Raw genomic sequence first — 13,906 nt, forward strand, 5'->3', positions numbered from 1 at the left:
GTATATAGTAGATGCTCAATGTATGTTTTCTGAATGGTTGTCTGATGGGGAGAGGTTGAGGAAAGAACAGGAAGACACAAAGGTGGGAACCAGACCTGGGTTTGCATCCAAACCCTCCACTTCTTGGCTGTGTGCCCTTGGGATAGTTACTGAACCTCTCTGAGCCTCAGCTTCCTTATCTATAGGATGGGCATAATACCTGCTTCCCAGAATAGCAATGACATAGCAACAGAGATAAAGTGCATGATAACATTTGGCACAGGGGCTGGTAGATAGAGGTGCTCAATAAATACCAGCTCCTGCTCCAAGCCTACACTGAAACAATTTTACTGGACAAGAAACAGGGCCTTTCACTGCCCCCAGGGGTCCAGGTGTTCTCAGGCCTCCTGGAGTCCAGGAATGGACTATCTGAGGAGTATAGAATGGATCCTCTTTTGGCTCCAAGGCGAAATACCAAAAAAATGGAGGTGGTTCCACATGGTTCTGTGCAGATGAGTTAAAGATGGGGCCCCAAGGATTCTGTACCCAAAGCTGGTTGCTCAAGAGACAGCGACACTGACTAGGAAACAAGACTCCTGCCCTCCGAGAGCCTTTTGTTCTCATCCTCCTGAGACCTCCAGGTGAGTCCCAAGGTCCCAAAACAGGTCACGTGGCCCCTTGCTGCCACAGAGATGCCACTAAGTTTTTAGAAAGTGGTAATCAAGACTAAACTTGCAGATTTCAAGTAGCTTTACCTCCCTAAGAAACCTGGCGGCAGAGGTTACTTCTTTCCAGGCTCTCATCAAGAGCTCTCTTCTGCTCGCTTTGGTATTTTCTTTGTTTTCACTTGAACCTGTTTTTTTTTTCACCTTTCTTTTAAAAACAAATTCTTAACATTTAGCCAAAAGAACTGGTTCTGCCTCTTTCATGTTTCCAGAGGCTCCAGCCTCTGCTGGGGGCGGCTTTAATGCAGGTCATACATTCCTTCTAGGGGCTGAGCCTTTGGGAACTGGGAATTCGAATGTTTCTGGTTTTCAAAGAGAAGTAGACCTCAGGATTGGCCGACTGGCCCTGGCATGAGGCAGCAGCTGGTCCTCGTTTTGATTCTCTGTATGGCACGTGCCATTCAGAGGTGGTAGGTCAATGTTTTATTCATTTATTCATTAGACAGCAGAGCAGCCTGGTGAGATGGAAGGGACACAGCCTTTTGAATCAGCTGGACCCTGGCTTCAAACCTTGGCACGGCCACTTGCCAGCTGCATAGCCCCAAATGTTGGGAAAAGGAGACATGGAGCATACCTTGGAGGGTGGTTGCGTGGGGAGCAGTGTGCCATCGTGGTTAATGGCTCAGGCTCCCAAGTTGTCCTCTTACTTCCTTTGTCCGGCTCTGCCATTATTTGCTCTGTGTCACCGGACAAGTTATTTAACCCTCTAGGACTAGATTGCTTCATCCTGCCCAGCAGGGCTAATAATGGCAACTCACCTGGCAGGGCTGGTGTGGGGTGAAATGCTTGTGAAGGGCTTAGCCCAGTGCTCAGTACACAGTAAGTGCTCAGGAGATGTTTACTACTGGATAAAAGAGGTAAAATAGCCACTATGATTACGAATGTGCTATGCTGACTGCCTCGGTTTGGGCAGCCTCTGTGCAAGGGGCTGGGGATATACTGTTGAATGGGTCACAGAGCTCAAGGGCAGGGGAGACAGACATGAAAGAAATTATTATCCTGCAGAAGTGTAAAGTATTGTCATTGATGGATGGCAGGAGGCTATGTAGTGCTGTTCCTCATGCTCCAGAACATCAGAATTTCTTAGGCAGAAAAGGGGCTATGGCAGAGTGGAGGAGCAGTGGAGATCTGGGGATTTGTTTATTCAGTTTTTCACTGGCAAGTGCAAAGGCCCTTGCAGTGTATGTATGTTAGTTTCCTCTTGCTACAGTAACAAATCATGTAAACTCAGGGACTTAAAACAACACGAATTTCTTTTCTTACAATTCTGGAGTTCAGAAGTCTGAAATGGGTCTCACAGGAATAAAATCCAGGTCTTAGCCAGGCTGTTTCCTTTATGGAGGCTCCAGGAGAGAATCCATTCCCTTGCCTTTCCAGCTTCTAAAGGCTGCATGCCCTCGGCTTATGTCCCCTTCCATGTTTAAAGCCCACAACGGCCAGTGGAGTCCTTTTGGCACATCTTACCCCTTCATCCTGACTCGCTGCCTCCCTCTCTCATAAGGACTGTTGTGATTACATCGGGCCCACCTTGACAAAGCAGGCTTCTCTCTCCATCTGTGGGTCTGCTGATTAGCAACCTTAATTCCATCTGAAACCTAAATCCATCCTACTGTAGAGTCACAGGTTCTGGGCATTAGGGCTTGGGCACCTTTGGGGGCCATTATTCTGCCTACGCTAGGCCAGAAGGGGCTGTGCTGTTTGAGTGTTGTCCCAAGGCCCTGTGGCTGCGGTGTGGAGAGTGGCAAGGGGGTGGGGAGGTCAGAGGCCAGCCTTTTCAGCTTGTTGCCCGAGGCTCTTACCTAGAGGAATAATATGGATGGTTTGCATTTTTAAGGGTTGCTCTGGTGGCTGTGTGGAGAAAAGATGCGGGTGAAGTGGGGCAAGAGAGGAAGCAGGGAGGCCATTGCTGAGGTTCGGGGGTGGGGCAGTGTGGGTGGGGAGGGGGTGACTTAGAGATGTGGGTCAGAGAAGCTGTCGGAGGGCTCGCCGGAAGTGGGTGTGAGGTGTGGACGAGGAGGAGACTCAGAAGATTCTGAGGGGCCAGGAGGACGCTGGATCCTGTTTCCCTGAGATGATGAATGTGGCAGCCAGGGCAGGCAGGTGGTTACAAGGGCTGACACTCACCTGGAGCTTTTTATGTGCCGGGCTCTGTGCCGACTGCCTTGTATTATAATTAATCCTACGACACCCATTTGAGGCAGGTACTTAATTGCTCCATTCGTGAGAGGCAGTGGAGTACTGTGACCAAGAGCACAGACTGTCTAGGTTCAAGTCATGACTGCCATTTACTTGCTGTGACACTTGGATGCATACCTCAGTTTCCTCTTATGAGAATGGGAATAATGATATACTAATCTTATAATATTGGTGTGGAGATTAAAATGATTTTATATATATATATATATATGTAAAACACACTGGTGACTCATGGAAAACACGGGATAAGTGTAATTTTACAGTATCACTATTTTTAAACAAATGAGGTAATTGAAGTACAGAGAGGTTAAGCATCTTGTCTAATGACACACAGCTTGGCAGAGCTGGGATCCAAAGCCAGGTTGATAATTACTATGCTTTGTCTACACCAGAGCACCTCTTGGGGCCAAGGTGAAAACCGCACATGCTAGTACATTTAAAAGCGCTTTTGGTTGTGCTTGGCACATAGTGTATAGTCCATAAAAGCAGTTCCTTTTTCTGTAAAACGGGGGTGATGACACCCCCTGCCTCACTCACAGGTAATCAATCATAAGGCTTAAATGAGGAAGGCAGAGCACTTTGGAAACGGAAGAGCTACTGCAAAGAAGCAGTTTTTGTACTAAAATTCTTCAAAAGGGCCTTGTTGGACAGTTTCCCCCTGGGATTTCTCTTGCAGATGAGCTGAGGCCTTCCCTCCTGTCATTCATCTTCGTTCCTGGTACCCCGTCTCCCTGCCCTCTCCACCTGACACCCAGTCGATGAGAGGATAGAGGAGTGAGGACAACCCTTCACTTTGCAGCGGAGGAGCCAGTCCCAATGTGGAGGCAGAGCCCAGTTTGCTTGCGAGCTTCTCCATCAGCCCCACTTGTCTGTCTGCAGACCTCACACCAAGATCACAAAAGTGCCTCACAGCAGTGTCTCACACATTCTTGCTATCCCTGTGGCCTCAGTCAGCGCTGTTCCCTCGCTCACTCAGTCCTTGTTGAGTCAAAGCCACTGGGCAGTGGGTGCTTCTGTCCCAGGAATCCCCTGTTCTCATGGTCTTCTCGACACGAGCAGTGCAGGGGAGCTCCCTCTGCATTGTCACCATCCTTACATTTATTCAACATATATTTATGGAGGACCTCTATGTCCTGGGCGCTCCACTAGTTGCTGGGGAGCGATAGTGAGCAATGGAGCCTACTTTCTGGTGGGGGGAAATGGATACTCATTAATCAATCACACAGTTAATGTAAAATTCTGACTAACAATCCTCTGTAATAGGGGTATTCAGCCTCATCCAGGAAGCCAGGTTTCTCTAGGACATGGCAACTCAGTTGCGATCTGAAAGATGAGTGAAATTTGCCAAGCAAAAAGAGGAGGGAAAAGTGGTTCAAGGAGAGGGACTATCATGTGCAAAGACCCTGTAGTAGGCGGAGGCATGGTTCTTTGAGAACTGAGAACAAGCTAGTATGGTTGGGGCAGAGATGGGGAGGGTAAGCTGAGGCTGGAGGCAAGAGTGGGTGGAACTCTGCAGGGCTGGATGGGCCTTGTTGACTTTGATCTTTCTACCTGATGGCAGTGTTTAAGTATGTTTTGGGGTGAGGTAGAGATATGAATAAATTTGCATTTTGAATAATCACCCTGGCTATAGTGCAGAGAAAAGGGTAGGAACCCAGAGAGGACCCCTTTAGGCCAGCTAGAGGTGGCTGTAGGAGTCCCATGGAGGAAGGGAGTGATTTGGATTAGAGCATCAGTGCAGAGAGAAATGGATGGAGAGACACACAGTAGGTAAATAGTAGGAGAGCAGTCACCCTATGGCTGCTTTTTATTGAGCACATATTATGTACTAGCTGCTGTGCTAAGCACATTACATGTTATCTTATTTACTCTCAGGGTTTTTGTAAGGATTACATATTCCTGTCCTTTTACAGATGAGGAAACTAAGACTCAGAGAGCTTAGTTAAGTCATTCATTTAAGACCACACAGCCAGTGGCTGGCAGAGCCCTAATCAGCTTCTCAAACTTTAATGTGCTTTTGGATCATCTGGGGATCTTGTTGAAATGGTGGTTATGATTCAGCAGGTCTGGGGTGGGGCCAGGGTGCTGCATTCCTAACATGCTCCCTGGGTGTGCCCAGCTACTGGTCTCTGGACCACACATTAAGTAGCAAGGGTCTTTCTGCCTTCAGGGTCCACACTCTCAACCCTGTGCCTTAGAACAGTTACAGATGGGATGAGATTTCTGAGACTGCTCAAATCCGAATCCCCATGGGCAGGATGTGGGAGAGCTGCAGGACCTCAGAATAGGGAGTCATATCACACTTTCATTTCCTACATTTGCCTTTCAATAGCTTAAGCAAACCCAAAAGTGAGATGTTTGGAGGCAATACCTACAAATTCTACTCCCCACTGACCCCTCCACCCCTCCACCCCTCTACCCCTCCACACAGCCAGATCCCACCTGCATCTAGCTTCTGAACTATAGACCAGGTATTATGTGTATTCACAGATGTCTCATCAGTAGTCACCAATCGGATCATTTTGTGGGTCACTGATAAGATGGGTGTGAATTGAGAGATGGTTTTTAGGTACCAAGCTGTCTGCTATTCTCCTGCACTATGCTGAAAGCAAAGAAAAATATCAACTCAACAATCTAATCTTTTTATCTGTGTGGTCATTAGATCCCTTGATCTTTGTAAACCAAATCTTTCCCCACTCAGCTCCTGCAGATGGGACCAAGCATCACTGCTGGGAGACGCCAGTAAGCCTGAGAGTCATGGTGTGAGCACTTGTCCTTAGTGACTGGGAAAATCCATTACCCTTCTTGGCAGCTGAGATGTGGCAACTGTCGTTCTGGGTCACTGTCAGACCTGATCCTGTCTGTATGCAGGTTTTATTTTTAAAAGGGGAGAATGTCTCACTGTTTCAGTGATTACTCCTTCCTCCTCAGTTGTCCTGAAAGAACTTTCCAACACAAACTTTGTATTAGTTTTCCACTCTGGAAGCGGTCTGCCAGTATTCCCATTTCTTCCCCTCCTCAAATGCATCCTTTCTTTTGCATTCTGTCGTTTGGGGGCTCCTCAGCTGGGGTGGGCATCTGTGCCTGGGTGACACAGTGGAGTCTAGTCATTTTTCTGCAGGAGGGAGTTCTAGAGCTCTGAGACAGGTAGAAAGAACATCTTAAAATAATAATGTCTGCCTCAAACTAGTAAATATTTTTCATTTTAAGACTTAATGTCTTTGTAATTTGTTCAGGTGGACAAGAACAGCTTTTGTTTGAGAAAGAACTGAAGTGGTATCTCAGGACTCAGCTCCGATTGGTCTGCCTGTGTCTATATTTTGAGCTTTGTTTTCTGCCTTTGCAGGACTAGCGAAGGGAAGGCTTTGTGGTCTATTGTTAGGTGTTCTTTGAACCCATAAATCACAGACTGCTGGAAGGGAGGGGCTCCCAGAGACCATCAGGAGCTGCCTTGTGTCTCTAGCACAGACACACACGCGCGTGCGTGCGCACACACACACACACACACACACACACACAAACCAATGGGGACAGAGGTATAATTTCTCTTGGTATTTAGTTCTACTGTCTTGATTCTTGCAGCCACGTTTTTGAGGCTGTCCCACATTTCTCTTGCTGTAGTTCAGGCTGCCCCTGCCCTGGTCATGGCCCATGTTCTTGGAGACACGACTATCCCTGTGCTATTAACTTCTGTGACCTGACCATGGAAAGTCACTTTCCATGTCTGAGTGTCACACAGTTCTTGTAAAATGTGGCTTTGGGAATAGATAATGTTTCTGACACTCAGATTCTGTTTGAGAGTCGGGCTCTCTGCTTCTGTTGGTGTTGTTTGTCTTGCTGGTTGGCTTTCTCTCTGACTCTCAGATGGAAAGAACTTTTATTTCATCAAAACTTGCCTCCATCCTGCTCACCCCAGGGCCAGTCACTCCAGCACTCCCTTTTGGCTTAGAAATAGCATCATATCATTTCTTCCTTACTTTTCTCATTTTAATACACTTAATTTTCATGTTACAAACATTTCTAGTGATTCATTCCAGAAAATACAGGTCCAAAAAAAGAAAATAATAATGATCCTTCTATCAGACATAACCACCATCAGCATTTTAGGATATTTCCTTCCAGTCTTTCTTTTTTCCTCTAAAATATTCACACATAGTCCACTAAGTTTCATACCATGTGATTTGGAATCCTGCTTTTCCACTTAATATGATATAACGAGCATGTTTGTATATCACTATACATTTGGAAACACAATTCTTAGTATCTGTTTAATACTTTACATCTCATACTTTATTTAACCCTTGCATGATTAATTCTAAATGGGAATAATACCTATCTTCTCAAATCCACTAAACTACCCAAATCAAATGAGATAAAGTATACAAAGAGTTATGCAAATATAAGCAAGGATTGTTTGTTATGTTAGCTTTATCTCCCCAAGTGAAGTGCTTTACTGCATTGTCACAAAGTTGTTAGGCGTTTTCCTATTTTAAAGGTTTCCACATTGGGGGGCAAAACAACTACCAGGTTTAACCTTCAAAAGGGAATATACATATTAATAACCTTTAATTTTTTTTCCTAGCAATTTCTTAGAGGTTCTGGCCTATGGAGATTTCTTGAAATATGGAAATAGGAGTGTGCACAAAGATGTTCATTATGGCATTGTTTATAATAGCCCTTAAGTAGAAGCCACTAAAATGTCCAATTTTATGGGAGAGAGGATAATGATGTTGGACCTACTTGCTAGACTATTACAGCTGTTAAAAATGATGTTTGTAAAGCCTTTGTTGTAAAATGGAAAACATTTGTCATCATCACTGAAAGAAGCAAAGATGAATGAAAAAAAAGAGTAGAAAGAAAGACACCAAGTGGGAATGGTGTTTATAGAATTTGAATGACAGGTAATTGTTTTCTTTCTCTCTGTTTTTCTACAGTGAGCATGTGAAGCTTGGATACATTGAAAGATAGATGGATAGATATAGATATATTTCAATCTTATTTTTAAAACTACTGGAAAGGATGTGTGCAGAAGAGGGAAGTAGTGGCACAGAACTGGACTCAAGTGAAAGGAATGACCCAGATGTGGGAGAAAAGGGCATTGGGGCTAAAGCCCGGATTGAGCTGGATCTCCTGGAAAATGTTCAGACCACAAAAGCGGTCTTTTAATTTATTTTTGGAGCAAGGAGAAACCAAAATTGCCAATTCCTCCTTTGCTCCATCTTCTGACCAGAGTGGGAGGGACAGGCCTGGTGAGAGGGACGTGAAAGCCCAGCGGCCTTTGAGGAGCTGTGGGGTGAGAGGACCTGAAAGGAGACTGGCAGTGGGCACTTACTCTCATAACTTATGGAAGTGGAAGAGCCCAGGATTCTAAAATATATAAATGGGTGAGAATGACATCAACCCCAGCAAAGTTCCCTAAATGAGTTTTTAAAAAAATTAACTTCAGACTTGTAGAAAAGGTGCAAAAATCTGACAAAGCTTTCACATTTATCCTTCATGCAGATTCCTCAAATGTTAATATTTTAGTTTCCCTTATTAATCTCTCTTGCTACACACACCAACACACACACACACACATTATTTTCAGAACCATTTGAGAGTACATTGCAAACATAATGCCCCAAATACTTCATCATGTATTTCCAAGAAGTTAGTAACACTTTTCTATATAACCACAGTAAAACCATTAAAATCAGAAAATTAATTGATAAAAATACTGCTGTCTGATCCCCATACCCCATTCAGGTTCTGTCCATTGTCTTGACAACTGTCTTTATTGCCATAATAATTGTTGTTTCTGCTCCGGGATCACTTCAAGGTCATGTGCCGCCTTTAGTTCCTGTCTCTTTAGGCTCCTTCAGTGTGGAACAGCTCCTGTCTTTCTTTTTCTTTCATGGCCTTGGTGTTTTGAAGAGTAAAGGCCTTTTATGTTGCAGGTTGTCCCTCAGTTTGGGTTTGTCTGAGCTTCCAGATTCAGTTCAGGTTTGCATTTTTGGCAGGAATACCACAAAAATTATAGTGTTCCCTCAGTGTGTTATATCAAGTGCCATATAATTATCTATTTGTCTCTGCTCTCTTAAAGTAAATTTTATTGAGATGTAATTCACATACCATAAAATCTACCTTTTTAAAAGTATAAAATTCAGTCATTTTTAGTATATTTCCAGAATAGTACAATCATCATTACAATCAATTTTAGGACATCTTTCATTACCCCTAAAAGGCCCCATACCCATTAGTGGCCATTCCCCATGACCCCTTTCCCCAACCCCTGGTGGCCACTAATCTACTTTCTTCTGTCTGTGTGGAGTTCCCTATTCTGGACATTTCATGTACATGGGATAATATATACAGTACGTGGCCTTTTGTGTCTGAGCAAAATGTTACAACACGTATCAGTACTTCGTTTCTTGTTTTCTATTCTTCATTTCCTATTTTCTGAATATTCCATTGCATATATGTTCCATAGTTCATTGGTTTGTTCACCAGTCTATGGACATTTGAGTTGTTTCTGCTTTTGGGCTCTAACAAATAGTGCTGCTATGCACATTTGTGTACAAGTTTTTGTGTGGACATGTTTTGAATTTTCTAGGGTATGTGTCATGGGTCCCTAAGACCATCCCAAGATTCAGTAATTCACTAGGAGGGCTCACAGGACTCAGCCTTAGTCCTGCTCCCGGCTGTGATGAACTACAGGGGAAGGACACAGAGCAAAATCAGCAAAGGGAGAAAGCATGTGCCGGGAAGCCCAGAGAAGACCAACCTTCCAGGAGTCCTGTGCCGGTGGAGTTACACCAAGAGTGCTTAACTCCTCAGCACCTGGGCTGTCAACCAGAAAGCTCATCAGAGACTGAGCACCGAAGGTTTTTCATGGGAGCTGGTCATGTGGGTACCCTCTGCTTAACCTGTGCCAGAATTCCAGACTCCTGGAAGGAAAGCAGGTGTTCAGCATAAGCCACATGGTTTGTACAAACCGTCTAGGTACAGGAAACCACCCTTACCAGGTAGAGAATGGTGAATCACTAAATCTAAGTTCCCAGCTGCCAGCCAAGGGCCAGCCTTGAAAGCAAAGCCTTTCTAAGGATAGAAGCCTCCAGCTGGCTATGTTAACTCTTTTCTGCACATGTCTATACGTAGGGGTGGAATTTCTGGTTCACATGGTCACTTTATGTTTAACTTTTTATGCCAAACTGTTTTCCAAAGCAACTGCACCATTTTCATTCTCACCAGCAATTTATGAAGGTTTCAGTTTCTCCACATCCTGGCCAACACTTGTTATTGTCCATCTTTTTTATTATAGCCTTCCTAGAAGGGCGAATAGGTTTTTAAGTTAGTGATTTGCAAGCATTTGGAATGAAAAATGAAGATTCTTTGGAGCCAAAATAGGTTCTCTAAGAACAAGTCATGCCCAATCTAATCCCGGATTTTCCTTTTATGAAAAGGCAGTTTTTTTTCTGTACTAACTGTACTAGGGCAGAGGGCTTTTGTATTTCAGTCCTGTCCTTCACAGTATCTTTGTGTACAAAGCAAAGGCCGAGGGGTCGTACTGATTGTTTGGCGGGCTCCTCGCTTGCTGGCAGATGACACTCAGAGCAACACTATATCCAGGAGGGAGGTCCCCTGCTGCTGTGTCCCCAGTGCTGTCCTCAGCCCTGCTGTTTAATATTTCGGTCCAAAACCTTGGGGGAGACCCAGTTGGCAGTCCCATCAAGTCTGCAGATTACCCAAAGCAGGCAGACACACACACACACACACACACACACACACACACACACACACACACACGGTGAATGGTAAGACCTGGTTCCAGGAAGATCCTGGCAGCATGGAATGGTAGGCAGAGTCCAACAAGATGAAATTATTATGGACAAATGGCATGTCCACACACATAGGATCTCTGGTCCAGATGTAAGCAGGGAGTTTGCATTTTGGTTTCTGCTCATAAAAAATGGGCAACAAAGCCCTGGGTGACCTGGAAAAATGTTATGATGTGTGTGATGGCAGGTACAGGGATCCGGACTACCAGAAGGGAGCAGCTGAAGGGGCCAGGCTGCCCAGCTGGCCAGCAGGGAGCCTCGGGTGACTTGAGAGTGGGCTCCCCCTGGCTGAAGGTCTGTGGTGTAGAAGCAGTTTGAACTGTCTTCCCATGGCCGATAGGGGAAAATAGATTTGGATTGATTAAGGACAGAACTTTGTGAAACTATGACCCAATGGACTTCCAGGTAAGGTGGTGAGCACCCTGTCACTGAGGTGTTCAAAGAGAGATTACTTAATCCTTTGTTAAGGACTTTGCATGGAGCAAGAAGTGGCTGTGGTAACCTTTGAGGTCTTAGAACTGCCTGAGCATGAAGCCAGAAACTGTCCATCTTTAAATCCAAACCCAGGGATCACAAGGCACATATCACCAGTTCTAGAATGAGATTAGCCTTTCTCTGGGTCATCCTCTTCTGGTGCCCCTCATGGTCCTATTTGTCCAGCAGGACACTTGGGTACCCATGCAGCATCCCTTGAGATGCACTCTGCCCTCTTCTGAGTGTCTCTGTTGCTCAGAAGCTCCTCCCCTCTCACCCATTACATATCTTACCTGTGACATGTGTGGTCCATTTGACATATCAAATCTTCCAGCCATGGGTTTAACTCCAGAGCCCATGTTCTTGTTTGTTCTTACATTTGTTCAGCAAACATTTAATGAGCACCGATTATTCACCCATCCCAGGATGAGTTTCCTGGCATGCAGCAGTGAATTGGGGGGTGGGGGGACTGACAAAAGAGTTGCAAGTTTAAAAACTTGGCTGCAGGCTGCTGTAGGGCTTGGCATCAGGAATTGCGTGGTAGGAGTGGGGGCCTGACTTAGGCTCAGCTGGAGAGGAGGCCTCCCTGCCAAAGTGCCCTTCCAGCTGGGGTCTGGAGGAAGATAAGCAGTTGGCAGGGAGGGAGAGGGTGGGGGCTGGGAGAGCATTCCCACTGTGGCTACTGCCCAAACTGGCTGAGCACAGAATAGGATTCCTGGCAGGTGCTTGCTTAGGGTGTTAGGAGGGACTGCCTGGCTTGGGGGAGGGGGCGGTCTTCTCCCTGTGCCCTGCCCATCGGGCATCTGGGCTGAGCCGCTTGTGAGCCATGACTATGTTTGAGGGTCTGTGTGTATTTGTGTGTGTGTGTGTATGTGTGTGTGCAGCTCTTGATCGCCTTCTGAAGCCAGTCCCAAGTGACGCCGGGATTAACTGTGCCTTCATTCTCCTCCATTGACGTGGATGACTGTGAGAACAGGCTGCGTTCCAAACGTCTGCACAATCCTGCAGTGACAGCTCCTTTGAGAACATGCAGATACCTATGATTCTCTTAATTGCCTCTGTACACCCACCGCTCTCTCTCTCCCTTTTAAGCAAGATGGGTTTTGAGGGTGGGTGCCTTCCTCCCCCTCCAGACCTCTGCTCCTTCTTTCCTGCTGTCATTTATGTGTTAACAGCCTCCTGCTGCTCTCCCACCACCACTTCCCCTCCTTTCCCTCACAATGACTTAATCAAGGGGCCCCCAGATAAGAGAGACTGAAGGAGGAGACCAGGCTCCCTTAAGCACTCATACCCAGCAATTAGTTTCCGTTATTGCCAATTCCAGATAAGTAGAAAATAACAGAGGAATGGAACAGGGACTCAAAGCTCATGCCAAGTGCTTGGCATGCATTACCATGACATTTTTCATGTGTGTCTCATGGAAGCCACATACCAGGTGGGGTCTGCTGGCCTGGGACTTAAAAGAGCTGAGTTCCAGTCCTGCTGGCTCTGCTGTCTTGACCACTTTCTTTCTCCTGAGCTTCAGTTCCTTCACCTGTGAAATGGAGAAGGGGGTACTAGTTATTCTGCCATTTGACAGAGAACCTGAGCCTATAGACCTGTCCAGTCTGCCCTCCTGGCCAGCACATTTGGGCAGCAAAGGCAAGCTGGCAGTAGTGAGGGTCCACATGTGCCTCAAAGAGATGGCTTCTAAGCCTTGGCACCAGAGCATGGAGAAAGCAGGTGGAGATGTCTAGAAAGAGGGGTGCTGAGGCCGGAAAGCAGGCTGGAAGACAAAGAGAAGAAAAGCAACAGGATGCTGGGCAGTGTCTGGAGATGAAGTGAAAAATAGAAATAAATATGTAATAGGTCCGTGGTTCTCAGATGCAGATGCAGCCCACAGGCCAGCAGCATCAGGGGGAACTTGATAGAAAGGCAAATTCTCGGCCCCACCCCAGACCTGCTGAATCAGAAACTCAAGGACGGGGCTGGAAATCTGGTTTAATGAGCTCCCCTGGTGTTGCTGATAGCCGCTAACCCGTGAGAACTAACAGGATGGTGGACGGGTGAGGCTTGGAGAACCAGACCAGAATTTCAAGTGCTGAGGAGGGAAGAGGATCAGTATTTGTTGATCACTTGCTGTGCCAGGTTGGAAACTAGGCATCTCCAGCTGCTTTCTTTCATTTAAACTTTTCAGGATTGTGGCAAAGCAGGCTTTGTTTTTCCATTGCAAAGATGATGCAACTGAGGCTCAGAGACTCAGAGTTTAAACTCATGAGTTTAGTCACTTGATAAAGTTAAAAAGATAACAGCAGGAGTAGGATTAGAACCCAGGCCTGTCTGGCCCCAAAGCCTAAGTTCTTTCCACCGCACCAGGCTGCCCTCCTGTCTCTCAGCTGTGCCTCCACTGCCTGCCCTGGCTCCCCACTCTGCCCCACAGTCACCCCAGAGCTCTGCTCTGCTGCCCTCCTGCAGCCTGCCATGCAAAGGAAAAAAGGGAAACTCTAAAGGATGGGGTGGAAGGGCTGGGGGCAGACTGTCATCTTGCACTGCTCCAGCCTCCCATGCTAGGCGCAGCTACAGGACCAGGGTGCTTGTGTATGCTCCTGAGGGGCCGGCATAGCTGCAGTAATGCAGTGAGAATCATGCATGCCTGGGCTGACAAGGTCAGCAAATACTCATTGGTATTTACATGTGCCAACCCTATGCTGGCTGCTATAGGGGAAACTGAGGCAA

General features: G+C 46.2%; 1 protein-coding gene across 3 annotated transcripts in view; it reads left to right on the top strand.

Moving 5' to 3' along the window:
- MAN1C1 (mannosidase alpha class 1C member 1) overlaps nt 1–13,906 on the top strand; it is a 148,983-nt gene that overhangs the window by 38,253 nt on the left and 96,824 nt on the right. The gene's annotated exons all lie outside the window — the stretch shown is intronic.

This window comes from Manis javanica, chromosome 4 (genome assembly GCF_040802235.1).
Source record: "Manis javanica isolate MJ-LG chromosome 4, MJ_LKY, whole genome shotgun sequence".
NCBI lineage: Eukaryota > Metazoa > Chordata > Mammalia > Pholidota > Manidae > Manis > Manis javanica.